Here is a 14888-nt window from a genome sequence, read left to right as displayed (position 1 = left end):
CTCTCGGCTCCCTAACATGGCTGCGACGTCGTCTTACATCGACCTTACCGCTTCACCACCCTTAAATGAGCGCGTCACCGCTATTGTTCGCCGCGAGCTCGAGGCTACGAGTCCTGCGCTGTTCCATCCACGCCACTTCACCCCAACCTTGACCAACCAGCCCCAGCAATCTCTCAGGCTCATTCAGGCAGTTGTGCAGCAAGAATTTGCCAATCTCGGTTTTCCTGCTGCCTGCTCCGTCTCCCGACCTGGCACCCCTACCTGTGCTGACACCTATGCATCGCAGCGATCGGTACTACCCTCCCAGATACCGCAACCTTAACGAGTGGAGAACTCCGGACGACAAGCCCATTTGCTTCTGTTGCCTCCGCATTGGCCATGTCGCTCGCCACTGCCGCACCTCCTGGACGTCGCCGTATTCGAGCTTCTTTACCCCGTTACCATCGACGGCGTCCCTTTGACGGCGTTAACAGATAATGGAGCCCTGGTGTCCATAGTGAATTGTAACCGCCAACGTCGACTGAAGAAGGTTCTCACGCCTCCTACTACTCGAGCCGTACGCGTGGCTGATGGTAGTAATGTATGTTGACGTCACTTCAATGTGTACCTCCCGCGTCAGTATCGCCGACCGCCACATTCCTGCTCTTTTTACAGCGCTGACCAATTGTCCCCGTGACCTAATCCTCGGACTCGACTTTCTTGTGGCGCATTCTGCTTTGATCGACTGTTCTGCCGGTGCCCTTTGCTTCGAACTTCCTCTGCTAACACATATTCATGCCGAACTGCTGGACAACTTTAGTACGGCCGCCTTCGTCCGCCTGCCGTTGAAAGCCTTGACTTTAGTCGATTTGCTATAATCTTTCCCTGTGCCCGATAGGGATTACGTCACCACACCTGTTCCTGATGTCCTTTTAATGCTTAATATGCCTGTGCCCCACTCCGTCGTCACCGTCACCGATAACCGGACATGCCTCCCCGTCGTCAGTTTTGTCCTGACAAAGGAAGTTCTACCCCAAGGCATGTCGGTTGCAACGATGCATGTTATAGGAGGTGAACGACGTCCCGATGCTTTCAGTAGACGTCTGCTCAGATTCTTCCCCATCCCTACAGGATGCTATTTGCCCTGACGTAACATTTCTTCCCACGATTGCTGTGGACCTATTGCCTGAACAAGCAGCAGCTCTGTACCGCCTTTTGGGTTCTTACCACGACACTTTTGACCTAAACAATCGTCAATTCGACCAGACTTCATATATTAAGCATCACATAAATACTGGTGATGCCAGTCCTTTTCATCACCGGCCATATCGAGTTTCTGCTTCAGAGCGTAAGGTTTTCCAAGACGACGTGAACAAGATGCTTGCCAAAGGTATTGTTGAGCATTCGTCGAGCCCTTGGGCGTCGCCCGTGGTACTTGTTAAATATAAAGATGGCACATGGCGTTTCTGCTTTGATTATCGTCATCTAAACCACATTACCAAGAAAGACATCTACCCCTTGCCTCGCATTGACGACGCCCTCGATTGTCTCCATGGTGCCAAATATTTGTCATCAATAGACCTTCGGTCTGGCTTTTGACACATTTCTGTGAATGAAAAGGACCAAGAGAACACTGCGTTCGTCATACCTGATGGCTTTTATCGATTTAAAGTTATGCCATTCGGTCTATGCAACACCCGAGCAAAGTTCGAAGGTATGATGAACTCTTTACTTCAAGGGTTCAAATGGTCAACATGCCTCTGCTACCTAGACGACGTTCTCGTATTTTCACCTAGATTTGAGACACACCTTGAGCGCTTATCAGCTGTTCTTCAAGTCTTCCGCGAGGCTGGGCTGCAACTGAATTCGTCGAAGGGTCACTTCGGTCGTCGGCAGATTACAGTGCTGGGCCACCTCGTCGACGCTTCCCGTATTTAACCAGACTCGGAGAAAATTTGTGATGTCACGTCTTTTCTTGTACCTCAGTCTGTCAAAGGCGTCCGAAGCTTTGTAAGACTCTGCTGCTACTTCCGACGCTTCGTTATAGACTTCGCATCGATTGCCTAACCACTTGCTGACCTTTTGAAGAAGAACGTGCCGTTTACGTGGGGCCCCGTTCAAAGCTGCCCCGTTTGCCCGGCTCACCAGCATTTTTACCAAGTCACCTATACTGGCCCACTTTGACCCGTCCTCTCCTACAGAGGTACGCACCGATGCCAGTGGTCCCGGTATCGGAGCCGTCTTAGCCCAGCGCCAGCAGGGCCAACATCGTGTTATAGTCTGCGCCAGCCGCCCCCTCACAGCAGCGGAGTCCAACTATTCAATCACAAATCGTGAATGCCTGGCTCTCGTCTAGGCGGTATCCAAATTCCGCCCGTGCTTGTATGGCAAGCACTTTTCTGTAATCACAGACCACCACGCGCTCTGCTGGCTCTGCTCATTCAAGGATCCTACCAGCGGCTTGGTCGACGGGCTCTGCGGCTGCAAGAATATTCCTATGCAGTAGTGTACATGTGGGGCCATTTACATCAAGACGCAGACTGTTTATCACGCTATCCAGTGGACGAACCACCCGCCGACCCTGACTCCGATGCCGATGCTTGCATTTTCTCCATTTCTCAGCTGCTACATGTTGCCGACGAACAACGCCGTGATGCCACCTTGCGCGCCATCATTGATAGCTTGGAATGTTTGTCTTGTGATTCGTCCCTTCACCTGTTTTTTTCCCCAGGATAGTGTATTATATCGCCTCAATGCACGGCCCGACGGTCCTGCCCTACTCCTCGTCATTCCTAAGCACCTCCGGTCAGCTGTGCGCCAAGAACTTCATGATTTACCAACACCTTGGCGTCTCCCGCGCCTATGACCGGATTCGCCGACGCTTCTTCTCGCCAGGCCTTGCCCGCTCCGTCCGAAAATACGCTGTGGCGTGTGAGAAATGCAAGCGCCGAAAAACACCATCGACGCTCCCGGCCGGGCACCTTCAACTGCTCGACATTCCTTCGGAGCCGCTCTTTCTCGTTGCCTTGGACCTACTTGGCCCATTCCCTCTATCCACATCCGGCAACAAGCGCGCCGCTGTGGCGACAGATTACTCCACGCGCTACGCCATCACCAGAGCCCTTCCAACAAGCTGCGCCACAGATGTCTCCAATTTTCATTTACGAGACGTGATTCTGCAGCATGGCGTTCCACACCGATTGCTCACTGGCCGTCGTCGGACATTTCTTTCTAAAGTCATCGCCGACATTCTGCAGCCCTGCTCAACCGAGCACAAGCTGACTACGTCTTACCATCCACATACTAATGGTCTCACGGAGCGTTGAAATCGTACAGTAACAGACATGCTTGCAAAGTATGCCTCGTCCGACCATACTGATTGGGACCTTGCCCTACCCTATTAGACTTTTGCGTATAACTCTTTGCGTCACGACACTGCTGGTTATTCCTCGTCCTTTCTGTTGTTCGGCCGCGAACCTACACTGCCACTGGACGCATTCCTGCCATGTGCCGTGGCAGAGACCAGCGAGTATGCACTTGATGCCATCACCAGGGCAGCCCAAGCACGCGGAATTGCCCGCGCTCGCCTCCTGACCTCGCAAGAGAAGCAACGGCATTTGTACGATAGCCAACACAGAGAAGTACACTTTTCGCCTCGACCTCATGTGCTCCTGTGGTCCCCGACTCGTCACGTTAGCTTGTCAGAAAAGCTCCTGTCTCGGTACACAGGCCCATATCGAGTGCTGCATGCCGTGACTCACGTTACGTACGAAATCGCCCATTCAGTACCAGTGCCGCATCTTCTCCGAATTCCACTGAAGTTGTGCATGTCGCACGCCTCAAACCATATTCACTATCATCATCATCAGCCGGGTTATGCCCACTGCATGGCAAAGGCCTCTCCCGTACTTCTCCAACACCCCCAGCCATGTACTAATTGTGGCCATGCCGTCCCTACAAACTTCTTAATCTCATCCGCCCACCTAACTTTCTGCCGCCCCCTGCTACGATTCCTTTCCTTTGGAATCCACTCCGTAACCCTTAGTGACCATCGGTTATCTTCCCTCCTATATTACATGTCCTGTCCATGCCCATTTCTTTTTCTTGATTTCGACTAAGATGTCATTATCTCGCGTTTGTTCCCTCACCCAATCTGCTCTTTTCTTATCCCTTCACATTACACCCATCGTTCTTCTTTCCATAGCTCGTTGCATGGTCCTTAATTTAAGTCGAACCCTTTTCGTAAGCCTCCAGGTTTGTGCCCCTTAGGCGAGTACTGGTAAGACACAGCTATTATACACTTTTCTCTTGAGGGATAATGGCAACCTGCTGTTCATGATCTGAGAATGCCTGCCAAACGCACCCCAGCCCATTCTTATTCTGATTATTTCCGTCTCATGATCCGGATCCGCCGTCACTACCTGCCCTAAGTAGATGTATTCCCTTACCACTTCCAGTGCCTCACTACCTATTGTAAACTGCTGTTCTCTTCCGAGACTGTTATACATTACTTTAGTTTTCTGCAGAATAATATTTAGGCCCACTCTTCTGCTTTGCCTCTCTAGGTCAGTGAGCATGCATTGCAATTGGTCCCCAGAGTTACTAAGCAGGGCAATATCATCAGCGAATCGCAAGTTACTAAGGTATTCTCCATTAACTTTTATCCCGAATTCTTCCCAATCCGGGTCTCTGAGTACCTCCTGTAAACACGCTGTGAATAGTAATGGAGAGATCGTGTCTCCCTGCCTGACGCCTTCCTTTATTGGGATTTTGTTGCGTTCTTTATGGAGGACTACGGTGGCTGTGGAGCCACTATAGATATCTTTCAGTATTTTTACATATGGTTCGTCTACACCCTGATTCCGTAATGCCTCCATGACTGCTGAGGTTTGGGCAGGATCAAACGCTTTCTCGCAATCAATGAATGCTACATATAAGGTTTGGTTACCCGTATATATAACTCAATCAATCAGCTCAGCTCAATCGAACCATGTTACTCTCCCGTTATCACCGATATTTAGACACACCGGGATGGTGCTTCCGCCGCCGGGGATAATGATACATCCACATTGCGTGTTTCTTGTGCACGATGTCCGCAGGCACCCGAACAAAGACGACGAACGCTCTCTGTCTCTCGAGCTGTCGGCTGAACTGGTTAGCCCTACATTATTCTTTGTAAATACGCCTTGTAAATAGTCTCCAGTTCTTATTCCTTCGGTCGCTTAACATTTTGTTGCGAGGTTTTGTTTATAGGTGCATAGAAGTTTGTTTCCAGTGATCAAGCCGTATGTTCGCATTTCTACATTCCATTGTATCTTCGCATTTTTTATGTACGGGGGCGATTCAAATGAATGTGAGCCAAAGCATCCCGCGCAATAATGGTTCAGTTGATTATATGCGAGGCGTGCGCGTAGGACACAGGCGTCTCTCATTTACAAAAGTGACACGCAGGTGTGAGGATGAATGTTCTTTAATGCTCTCATACACTGGGCTGAACACGGCTGCCTTACATCATGGATGCTCCAAAGGTTGAACAGCGTGGTGTCGTGAGGTTTTTGACAGCTGAATGTGTTTCACAAAAAGAAATTAGTCGCAGTATGGCTGCCGTGTACGTTGAACATTGCATTTTGTTGGCCACTGTGAAGCGTTGGGGCAAACGGTTCAAAGAAATACGTGAAAGTTGCAAAGACGGTCCAAGACCGGGCCAAAGCCACCGTGCAATCACCCCCACACAATTGTAAAGGTTGATGATGACTAAACAAGTACGGAGGATACGCATCGATGAACTGGCAGAGCGAGTGAACATCAGTCCCGATTTGGTTCACACCATAATTCATGAACATCTCGATTATCGGCTCTTCTGTACGCAATGTATGCCAAAGATTTTGAACCACCGCCAGAAGACGGAGAGGTTCCGCGCTGCCTTGACTGATATGATCCGGTATCACAATGAGGATGACGACTTCTTGTCTTTCAGTTGTCACCATGGACGAACTATGGTGCCACTATTACGAGCCTGAAACCCGACGGCAATGGTTACCGTGGAAACATTTGAATTCACGACACGCAAAGAAAGCAAAGGCCGTCATTTCCGCCGGAGAGGTGTTGCTGACTTTTTTTTCGATCGTCAGGGGCCATTAGTGGTCAAATTTTCTAAACCTTAAGAGACTACCAATCGTTTCCTACATGGTGAAAGGTCGGATCGACTGCGTGTAGCAATCAAGAAGAAACGACGTGGAAAATTGACGAATTGGGCCATCTTGCTCAACGACGATGCCCGTCCCCATGTCGTTGATGTGGTTAACCCAAAAGTGGCAAAGTTCAAGTGGGAAACGCTGCAACATCCGCCATACAGCCCAGACCGGTCGTCTTGGGATTTCTACATTTTGGGGCAGTTGAAGAAACAGCTCAAGGGAACCAGACACGTGTCAGACGATGACGTGAAGGAGTCCGTTAGACTTTTTGAAGCAGCAACCCAAGGATCATTATGAGACGGGAATGACGCGACTCGTTAGTCAGTGGGACAAATGTCTAAACGCTCATGGAGACTACTTTTAAATAAAGTACCCCGTTTGTCATACATTTACAGTGGCTCACTTTCGTTTGAGTCGCCCTCGTATATTTTGCAGAACTCTTGCTTTTTATTAGTGCTCTCTGTTGTGACTGTAACTTTGGTGCAAATACTCACAATACATGACCGGTGACAGCTGCTTCTGCGCAGTGTATTATATATTGGTATTGGTCACTGAGATTTTTCCCTGGCCGTTGCATACGTAAAAATAGTAAACAAGGTTCCTTAATGACAAACTTTCATTAAAATATTTGTCCTCAACTTGTTCATTTCACGGCCTTTAAATTTTTCATATGAGCGGCACACGTTGCTTTGCTGTTTTCGAACTGATATAGTTGTGACGTTCGTGCGATATTTTCTTTACTTATTACTTAGCATTGATATCTGTTAGTTCGGGAATAATTTTTGGGATGTACGAGTGTATTCTTTTATGAAAAGAGACATATTTACTTGACTTGACAGTGCGTAGCGTTCAAAAATTCGTTTGCAGCATCTTTGGCATTGGGAATGCAGTTATTAATGTATTTGATCCCTGGGCAAATTTTATTAGGAGGAGACCTTGCTGCAAAAACTGAGCTCAAGTTATGGTGCAAGGAGGCTTCAAATTCGAAGGTAATATCAAACGTCACGAAACAGTCGCGGCGAGCATGTAGGCGCTTGAATTTTGTCCTGCTGAGCTATGAATAGGAAGAACTGGTTTGTTAAGGATCCAGGTGGTCAAAATAATCCGCAGACCCTAACTATGCAGTTCTTCATAAATATATCCTAGTTCTGGCACATGAAACCCCAAAACCTATTACTTTTAAACAAAGAAATGTCATTGTTTTACATAAAACAAACATAAGAAAACTTGATTGCAGCAAAACAGCAACAGCGAAAGCTTTTGGCCAAACAGTTATGACTGACAGTTTCGCTGAAGCTACGATTTTTAACTAAATAATAACCTCACTCTGACGAGGGGAGTTTGATAGATTAAATTCTGTCCATGTCACCATCATCATCATCAGCCTATATTATGTCCGCTGCAGGACGAAGGCCTCTCCCCGCGATTTCCAATTGCCGCTGCAATGCGCCAGCCGATTCCAACTAGCACCCGCAAATTTCCTACTTTCATCACACCATCTAGTTTTCTGTCGTCCTCTACTGCGCTTCTTTTCTCTGGGTACACATTCTTTCACCCTAATGGTTCAACGGTTATCTACTCTACGCATTACATGACCTGCCCAGCGCCATTTTTTTCGTTTCATGTCAATTAGAATGTCATCTATATCCGTTTGCTCTGGGATCCAAACCGCTCTCTTTCTGTCTCTTAAACTTATGCCTATAGCATTCTTTGTTCCATCGCTCTTTGCGCAGTCCTTAACTTGTTCTCAAGCTTCTTTGTCAGTCACCAAGTCTCTGCCCCATATGTCATCACCGGTAAAATGCACTGATTGTAAGCCTTCCTTTTCAATGATAACGGCAAGCTTCCACTCAGGAGCTCACTATGTCTGCCGTATGCGATCCAAGCAATTTTTATTCTTCTGTAAATTTCCTTCGCATGGTCAGGGTTCCTGTGATTAGCTGACCTAGGTAAACGTACTCCTTCACAGACTCTAGAGGCTGACTGGCGATCCTGAATTCTTGTTCCTGTGCCGGGTTATTGATCATTATCTTTGTCTTCTGCATATTAATTTTCAGCCCCACTCTTACACTCTCTGTTGAGGTCCTCAATCATTTGTTGTGACTCGTCCGCAGTGTTGCTGAATAGAACAATGTCATCGGCAAACCGAAGGTAGCTGAGGTATTCGCCGTCGATCCTTATTCCTAAACCTTCCCAGTTTAATAGCTTCAGTATTTCTTCCAAGCACGCAGTAAATAACATTGGAGGGATTGTGTCTCCTTTCTTTCTAGGTATCTTCCTACTTTTCTTGTGTGGAATTAAGGTGGCTGTGGAATCTCTGTAGATATTTTCCCAGGGTCTTTACGTAAGCGGTCTGTATTTATTGATTACGCAATGCCTTTATGAATGCTGGTATCTGTACTGAATCAAATGCTTTTTCGTAATCTATGAAAGCCACATAAAGAGGCTTATTGTACTCTGCGGATTTCTCTATAACCGGATTAATGACATGGATGTGATCCATTGTAAAGAATTCCTTCCTCACGCCCGCCTGTTCCCTTGGTTGACTAAAGTCCTGGGTTGCCTTACCCTATTGGAGATTATTTTGGTAAATATTTTATATATTACTGGGGGTAATCTAATACGCCTATACTTTTTCAGTTCTTTAATGTCTTACTTTGTGGATTAGTATAATGTTTCCATCGTTACAGTTTTTTGGACCCTTGCAGTTGACAGACGTTTCCCATAGAGACCCGCCAGTCTCTCAAGCATTAAGTCTCTCCATCTTTGATTAAATCGACTATTATTCCATCTTCTGCTGCCGCTTTTCCCCCTTTCATGTCTTGCAAGGCCCTTGTGGCCTCATCTCTAGTTATAGGACGAGTTTCTGTATCCTGTTCATTATCATCCCGAATGGAGTTCTCCCGAGTCCTCTGGGTACTGTACAGGTCAGTATAGAATTCTTCCGCTTCTTTTACTGTATCTTCGAGATCGCTGACGATATTGCCCTGCTTATCTTTCAGTGCATATATCTTGATTTGTCCTATGCTAAGTTTCCGTCTCACTAATTTCAGGCTCCGTCCCATTTTTATGGCTTCCTCAGTCTTTTTCATATTTTAATTTCGAATATCAGTTATTTTCGCCTTAGAACGATAGAAAGCTGAGCTAGTTAGTAAGGATTCATTATGCAAAGAAGGTGAGGCGTGCAGACAGGACACAAAAGAAGTGGTCAACACGTCTATCGCGTTGTCCACTTCTATTGTCTTGTGTCCTGTCTGCACGGCTCACCTTTCTTAGCATATTTTCGCCTTTTTAATCAGTTTTGACAGTTCCGCTAATTCTATCTTATCTCTTGAGTTTGACACTTTCATTCTTTGTCGTTTCTTTATTAGCTCCTTTGTTATTTTTGAGAGCTTGCCTACTGGTTTCCTTGGCGCCTTGCCTCCCACTTCATTTGCTGCCTCTGAAGTTAGCCTCGTTACGGTTTCATTAATTACCTCTATGTCATCATCATCATCATCATCATCATCTGTCTATTATAATGAATGAATGTTTGATTTTTAATGGCGCATGGGCCAAGTAAGGCCAAAGAGCGCCACGCCCATGGTAATGAGTTCGCAGTATACTTAATGAGTTCTATGAAGTTGGAGTGATGTGGCTGTAAAGGGGCCTTAAATAATAGTCGCTCTAAAGTCGTAAAATCTGTATAATAAGATTATGGCGATGGCGTATGACGTGCGCTATGAACATTAAGATGCATTTAAAAAGAATGATACGATGTGTAATATATATATCAGGTTATAAGATTGGCTAGAGCACTACTGCCTCCTTAGAGCCCTTGAAACAAAAGGGTCTGGAGGCATCTGCTATGCAACACAATTTTCGCAGTGGCATCCTCTGGAACGAGGATGCTCTACGAGTTTATTGGGCTTTTGACATATAGAACAACATCATTTAAGAAATTAAGGACTGCCTTGATGTTAAAAAGCGGTTCTGTGCCAAAAAACATAGCCCGGTGAAGAGGAATGTAGTAACGGTATGCAAGAGGAAAATGTCTCTTTCTCTCCGCTTCGGGTTTCCGGCACTCCAGGAGGACGTGGAGGACGGTAAGCCTCTCCCCGAATCTACCACAGGTTGGAAGGTTATTGCCGGTGAGTGGAAAATTATGGGTGCCAAATGTGTGTCCTATTCTGAGGCGACAGAATAGCACATCTGTTCGGCCTTATTTTCTTACAGAGGGCCAGAATCCTAACTGTCGCTTTATCACGTGGAGCTTATTATTTGTTTTCGCGTCCGAGAGGCGTTGCCAGTGCTTCCGTAGTTTCCTCCGTAAGAAAGGCTTCAGATCTGTGACAGGAACTGCAGCGGTGGGATTAACAGAATGCGATGCAATTGGCGTGGCCATCTGGTCCGCCAGAACATTACCCTCGATGCCCCTATGTCCAGGCACCCAGCATATGATTACATCTTGAGGCTGGGGCAGCCTTAGCTGCACCTAGCTCCGGGGCCGCTATCGGTCTTGCGGGATCGCTGCGTGTAGCGCAGGTTGCCGCAGATAACTCTTGTGGGGCCGGCAACCCAAGGGTAGCCTGGCCTGTTTGCTGGTTGGATGGAGCAGGCTTACCTACTTCCACCCTGGAGGCAGGAGCCAAAAGTACCTGCTCGCTGCACGTGGGCTCGGCACTTGGCAATGGCCGCTGCCACGCTGTCTCCCGACTCGCCGCATCAGCATAAGGTGTACTGTAGAAAGGTGAGCACCTCTTACGGGCTTCCTTAAACGAAATGTTTTCTTTGACTTTGAAGGTGATTATTCCATTTTCCTTCATCCAGTTCGGACAGGAGCGTGAGTAGACGGGATGGTCACCACTGCAGTTCACAGAGTGGGGTGTGCCACTGCAATTGTCGGAGGGGTAGCCCTGGACTCCACACTTTGCACAAGTTATTTGACCACGGCAGCTCTGCGAGCCGTAGCCGAACCTCTGACATTTGAAACACCGTCTAGGGTTGGGGATATATGGTCGCACATTTAACCTGATGTATCCTGCTTCGATGGTTTCTGGCAGTACGCTGGATGCAAATGTTAGGACAAGATGCTTAGTGGGGATTTCCTCGTTGTCTCGTCTAAGTATAATACGTTTTACATTAGTGACATTTTGTTCTTTCCACCCTTCCAGAAGTTCAGCTTCTGTCAAATCTTGGAGGTCTGCCTCTGACACGACTCCCCGTGAGCTATTGATTGTTCGGTGTTGTGTAATAGAAATTGGTGTGTTACCAAATGTCACAATACTGCCAAGCTTCTCGTACTGGTGTTTCTGAAGGATCTCAAGGAGAAGGTCCCCGCTAGCCATTTTCGTTACTTTATAAACTGACCCTATGGCTTCGGTTAATGATTTCGCAACTATGAAAGGGGAAATGCATCGGGCTTGTTTTTCGGAGTTCTCGCTGTGCACAACATGGCATTTCGGATAAGTCTCTCTTGTTCTGTCGAAGCATGTGGTTAGGTCATCGGTGCGCTCCCTCTTTTGAGGGTGACGATCAAGTATGCGCGGAAACGCAAGTGTTTCCTTTCTTTTCTAAGAAAGGAAATAGTACTTTCCTTTCTTTTCTGCGGCAATGGCGGCCACCCACCACGGAGCCCAACTAGGGGACGCTGCAGCACATAACGGATAAGACTGCAGGCGCCAGCCGTACATTGCCACTATAACCTAATATATTATACGCAAGGGAGGGCACATACACAAGGTTAACCCTAGCCGCCTAGGAAAATTAGAAATGGACGGAAAAGAGATGAAAGGACAGTAAAAGAAAGAAGATAGGAAAGAAAAAGGTTGAAGAGGTGGCCAGGAAAAGGCGTCTGCCGATTTCCCCCGGGTGGGCCAGTCCGGGGGTGCCGTCTACATGAAGCAGATGCCAAAGAGGTGTGTTGCCTCCGCCGGGGGCCTTAACGGTCCGAACACCCGGCATTGGCTCAACCCCCAGGATCCCCTTTTCCCCGGACACAGCTAAGCTGTGCACGACTACACGCGGGAGAGTCTGACCCTCATGTGCTCGGGTTCGTGGTGTCGCAACACACCAAACGCCTGCTGACGCAGACGTCCCTTGGGGGACTCTCTCTGTTCTAAGGCTGCAAATTCGTTTGCAAGTAGCAGCCTAAATTTGTCTTTTACCCTTACTGCCTTTAAGTAGACCTGCTTCTTCTTGACCAATTTTACTCTTTCTCTCTACAAGTTGAGGTGAACCCTAGCCCTCACTAACCTATGATCACTGCACTTTACCCTACCTATCACTTCTACATCCTGCACTATGCTGGTATCAGCAGAAAGTATGAAACCAACTTAATTCGTTGTTCCACCATTAGGGCTTTTCCAGGTCTACTTTCTGTTGCTACGCTTCCCGAAAAAGGTGTTCATTATTCTCAGCTCATTCCTTCCTGCGAATTCTACCAGCACTTCTCATCTAGTGTTTTTAGAATTGACGCCGTAGTTTCCGATTGCCTGTTCACCCGCCTGCTTTTTCGCCACTTTTGCATTGAAGTCACCCATTACTACCGTATACCGAGTTTGTACTTTTCTCATTGCTAATTCAACATCTTCATAAACCTTATCTACTTCGTCATCATCGTGGCTGGATGTTGGAGCGTAGGCTTGTACTACCTTTAATTTATACTTCTTATTAAGTTTGATTACGACTACGGCTACCCTTTCGTTAATGCTGTAGAATTCGCCATTATTGCCCACTTTGTCATTATGGAATCCTACTCCGTATTGCTTCTTACCAGGGAGACCTCTATACCAGAGGACGTAACTGTTATTCAGCATCTTATAAGCTCAGCATCTTATAAGCCTCACCAGTTCTTCTAATTTCACTAAGTATGATGATATGCCAAACAATGTCTGATAGTTCCTCGAACAGTACTGCTAAGATAGCCTCACTCGACAGAGTTCAGCACTTAAAGGTAATAGGGTCAGTGTCCATATACGTAGTCAAAATTCGAGAACACGCATTACCATGCCGTATAGAAAGGTAGTTGGGTATATCACAACGAAGAGGCTGTCTGACCCGCACTACTCTTTTTCTACTTTAACCAACTGTAATTATCTTTGAAATGGTGTACTAAATATGTACACCATTATTTGTGTACTTGGCCACAACCTCCTATATGAACACAACAATCAAACCCCGGCCCTCAGTCCCCAGCAGCTGCGAAGCAACTGACCACGGCGGCGGTCAGACCTACGGCGCAGCAGAGGGTGCTAAGAATCACTGGCTCCGGACAGGCCGCCATTGGAATATGAACCTGGCAACGTTTAACGCTAGAACGTTATCTAGTGAGGCGAGTCTAGCAGTGCTATTGGAGGAATTAGAGGGCAGTAAATGGGATATAATAGGGCTCAGTGAAGTTAGGAGGCCGAAAGAGGCATATACAGTGCTAAAAAGCGGGCACGTCCTGTGCTACCGGGGCTTAGCGGAGAGAAGAGAACTAGGAGTCGGATTCCTCATTAATAAGAATATAGCTGGTAACATACAGGAATTCTATAGCGTTAACGAGAGGGTGGCAGGTCTTGTTGTGAAACTTAATAAGAGGTACAAAAGGAAGATTGTACAGGTCTACGCCCCTACATCCAGTCATGATGACCAGGAAGTCGAAAGCTTCTATGAAGACGTGGAATCGGCGATGGGCAGAGTGAAAACTAAATACACTATACTAATGGGCGAATTTAATGCATAGGTAGGCAAGAAGCAGGCTGGAGACAAGGCAGTGGGGGAATATGGCATAGGCACTAGGAATAGCAGGGGAGAGTTATTAGTAGAGTTTGCGGAACAGAATAATATGAGGATAATGAATACCTTCTTCCGCAAGCGGGATAGCCGAAAGTGGACGTGGAGGAGCCAGAACGGCGAGTCTAGAAATGAAATAGACTTCATACTCTGCGCTAACCCTGGCATCATACAAGATGTGGACGTGCTCGGCAAGGCGCGCTGCAGTGACCACAGGATGGTAAGGACTCTAATTAGTCTAGACCTGAGGAGGGAACGGAAGAAACTGGTACATCAGAAGCCGATTAATGAGTTAGCGGTAAGAGGGAAAATAGAGGAATTCCAGATCAAGCTACAGAACAGGTATTCGGCTTTAACTCAGGAAGAGGACCTTAGTGTTGAAAGAATGAACGACAATCTTGTGGCCATCATTAAAGCCTGTTTCACATGATGCGATTTTCGTCGCACCGGAAGTGCGATTTCCGTCGTTTGCGATGAAAATCGCAGTCGCAGTGCCGACCCCCCGATTTTCGGCTGCGACCAACCGGTTGGTCGCACAGTCGCACCGTCGCACCGATCGCTGCGATTTTCCGTCGAAATTGCGCGGAGAGCAGTCAACGGAGCTATTTCGCCGGTTTGTTTTGATGGCGTCTCGCACGAGCAGTGCAATCGCGGAGACGTGGATCGTCGAATTAGGTACGTGCGCGAATTAAGGGAGAATAAAAAACTTGTACAGATTGCATTCCCCTATTGCTATGCGTTTGTTGACACGCTACACAGCAAATGAAGTGCATTTTCACGTTTGCTTCGTGCGCCTTTGCGAGTTGTCAGTCCTAGGAGGTGTTCGATCCCCAGCAGACGACGAGGTCGTCACAATTTTCTTTTGTTGAGTAGCATGCAAAAATCGCGCTTACGGAGCAGCTTGAATTATTTCAACCTCGGCAAGGGCAAATGACAAGACAGCAAAGTACCCGAAGT

This window comes from Dermacentor albipictus, chromosome 8 (assembly GCF_038994185.2).
Source record: "Dermacentor albipictus isolate Rhodes 1998 colony chromosome 8, USDA_Dalb.pri_finalv2, whole genome shotgun sequence".
NCBI lineage: Eukaryota > Metazoa > Arthropoda > Arachnida > Ixodida > Ixodidae > Dermacentor > Dermacentor albipictus.
Note: the sequence above shows the minus strand (reverse complement) of the source record.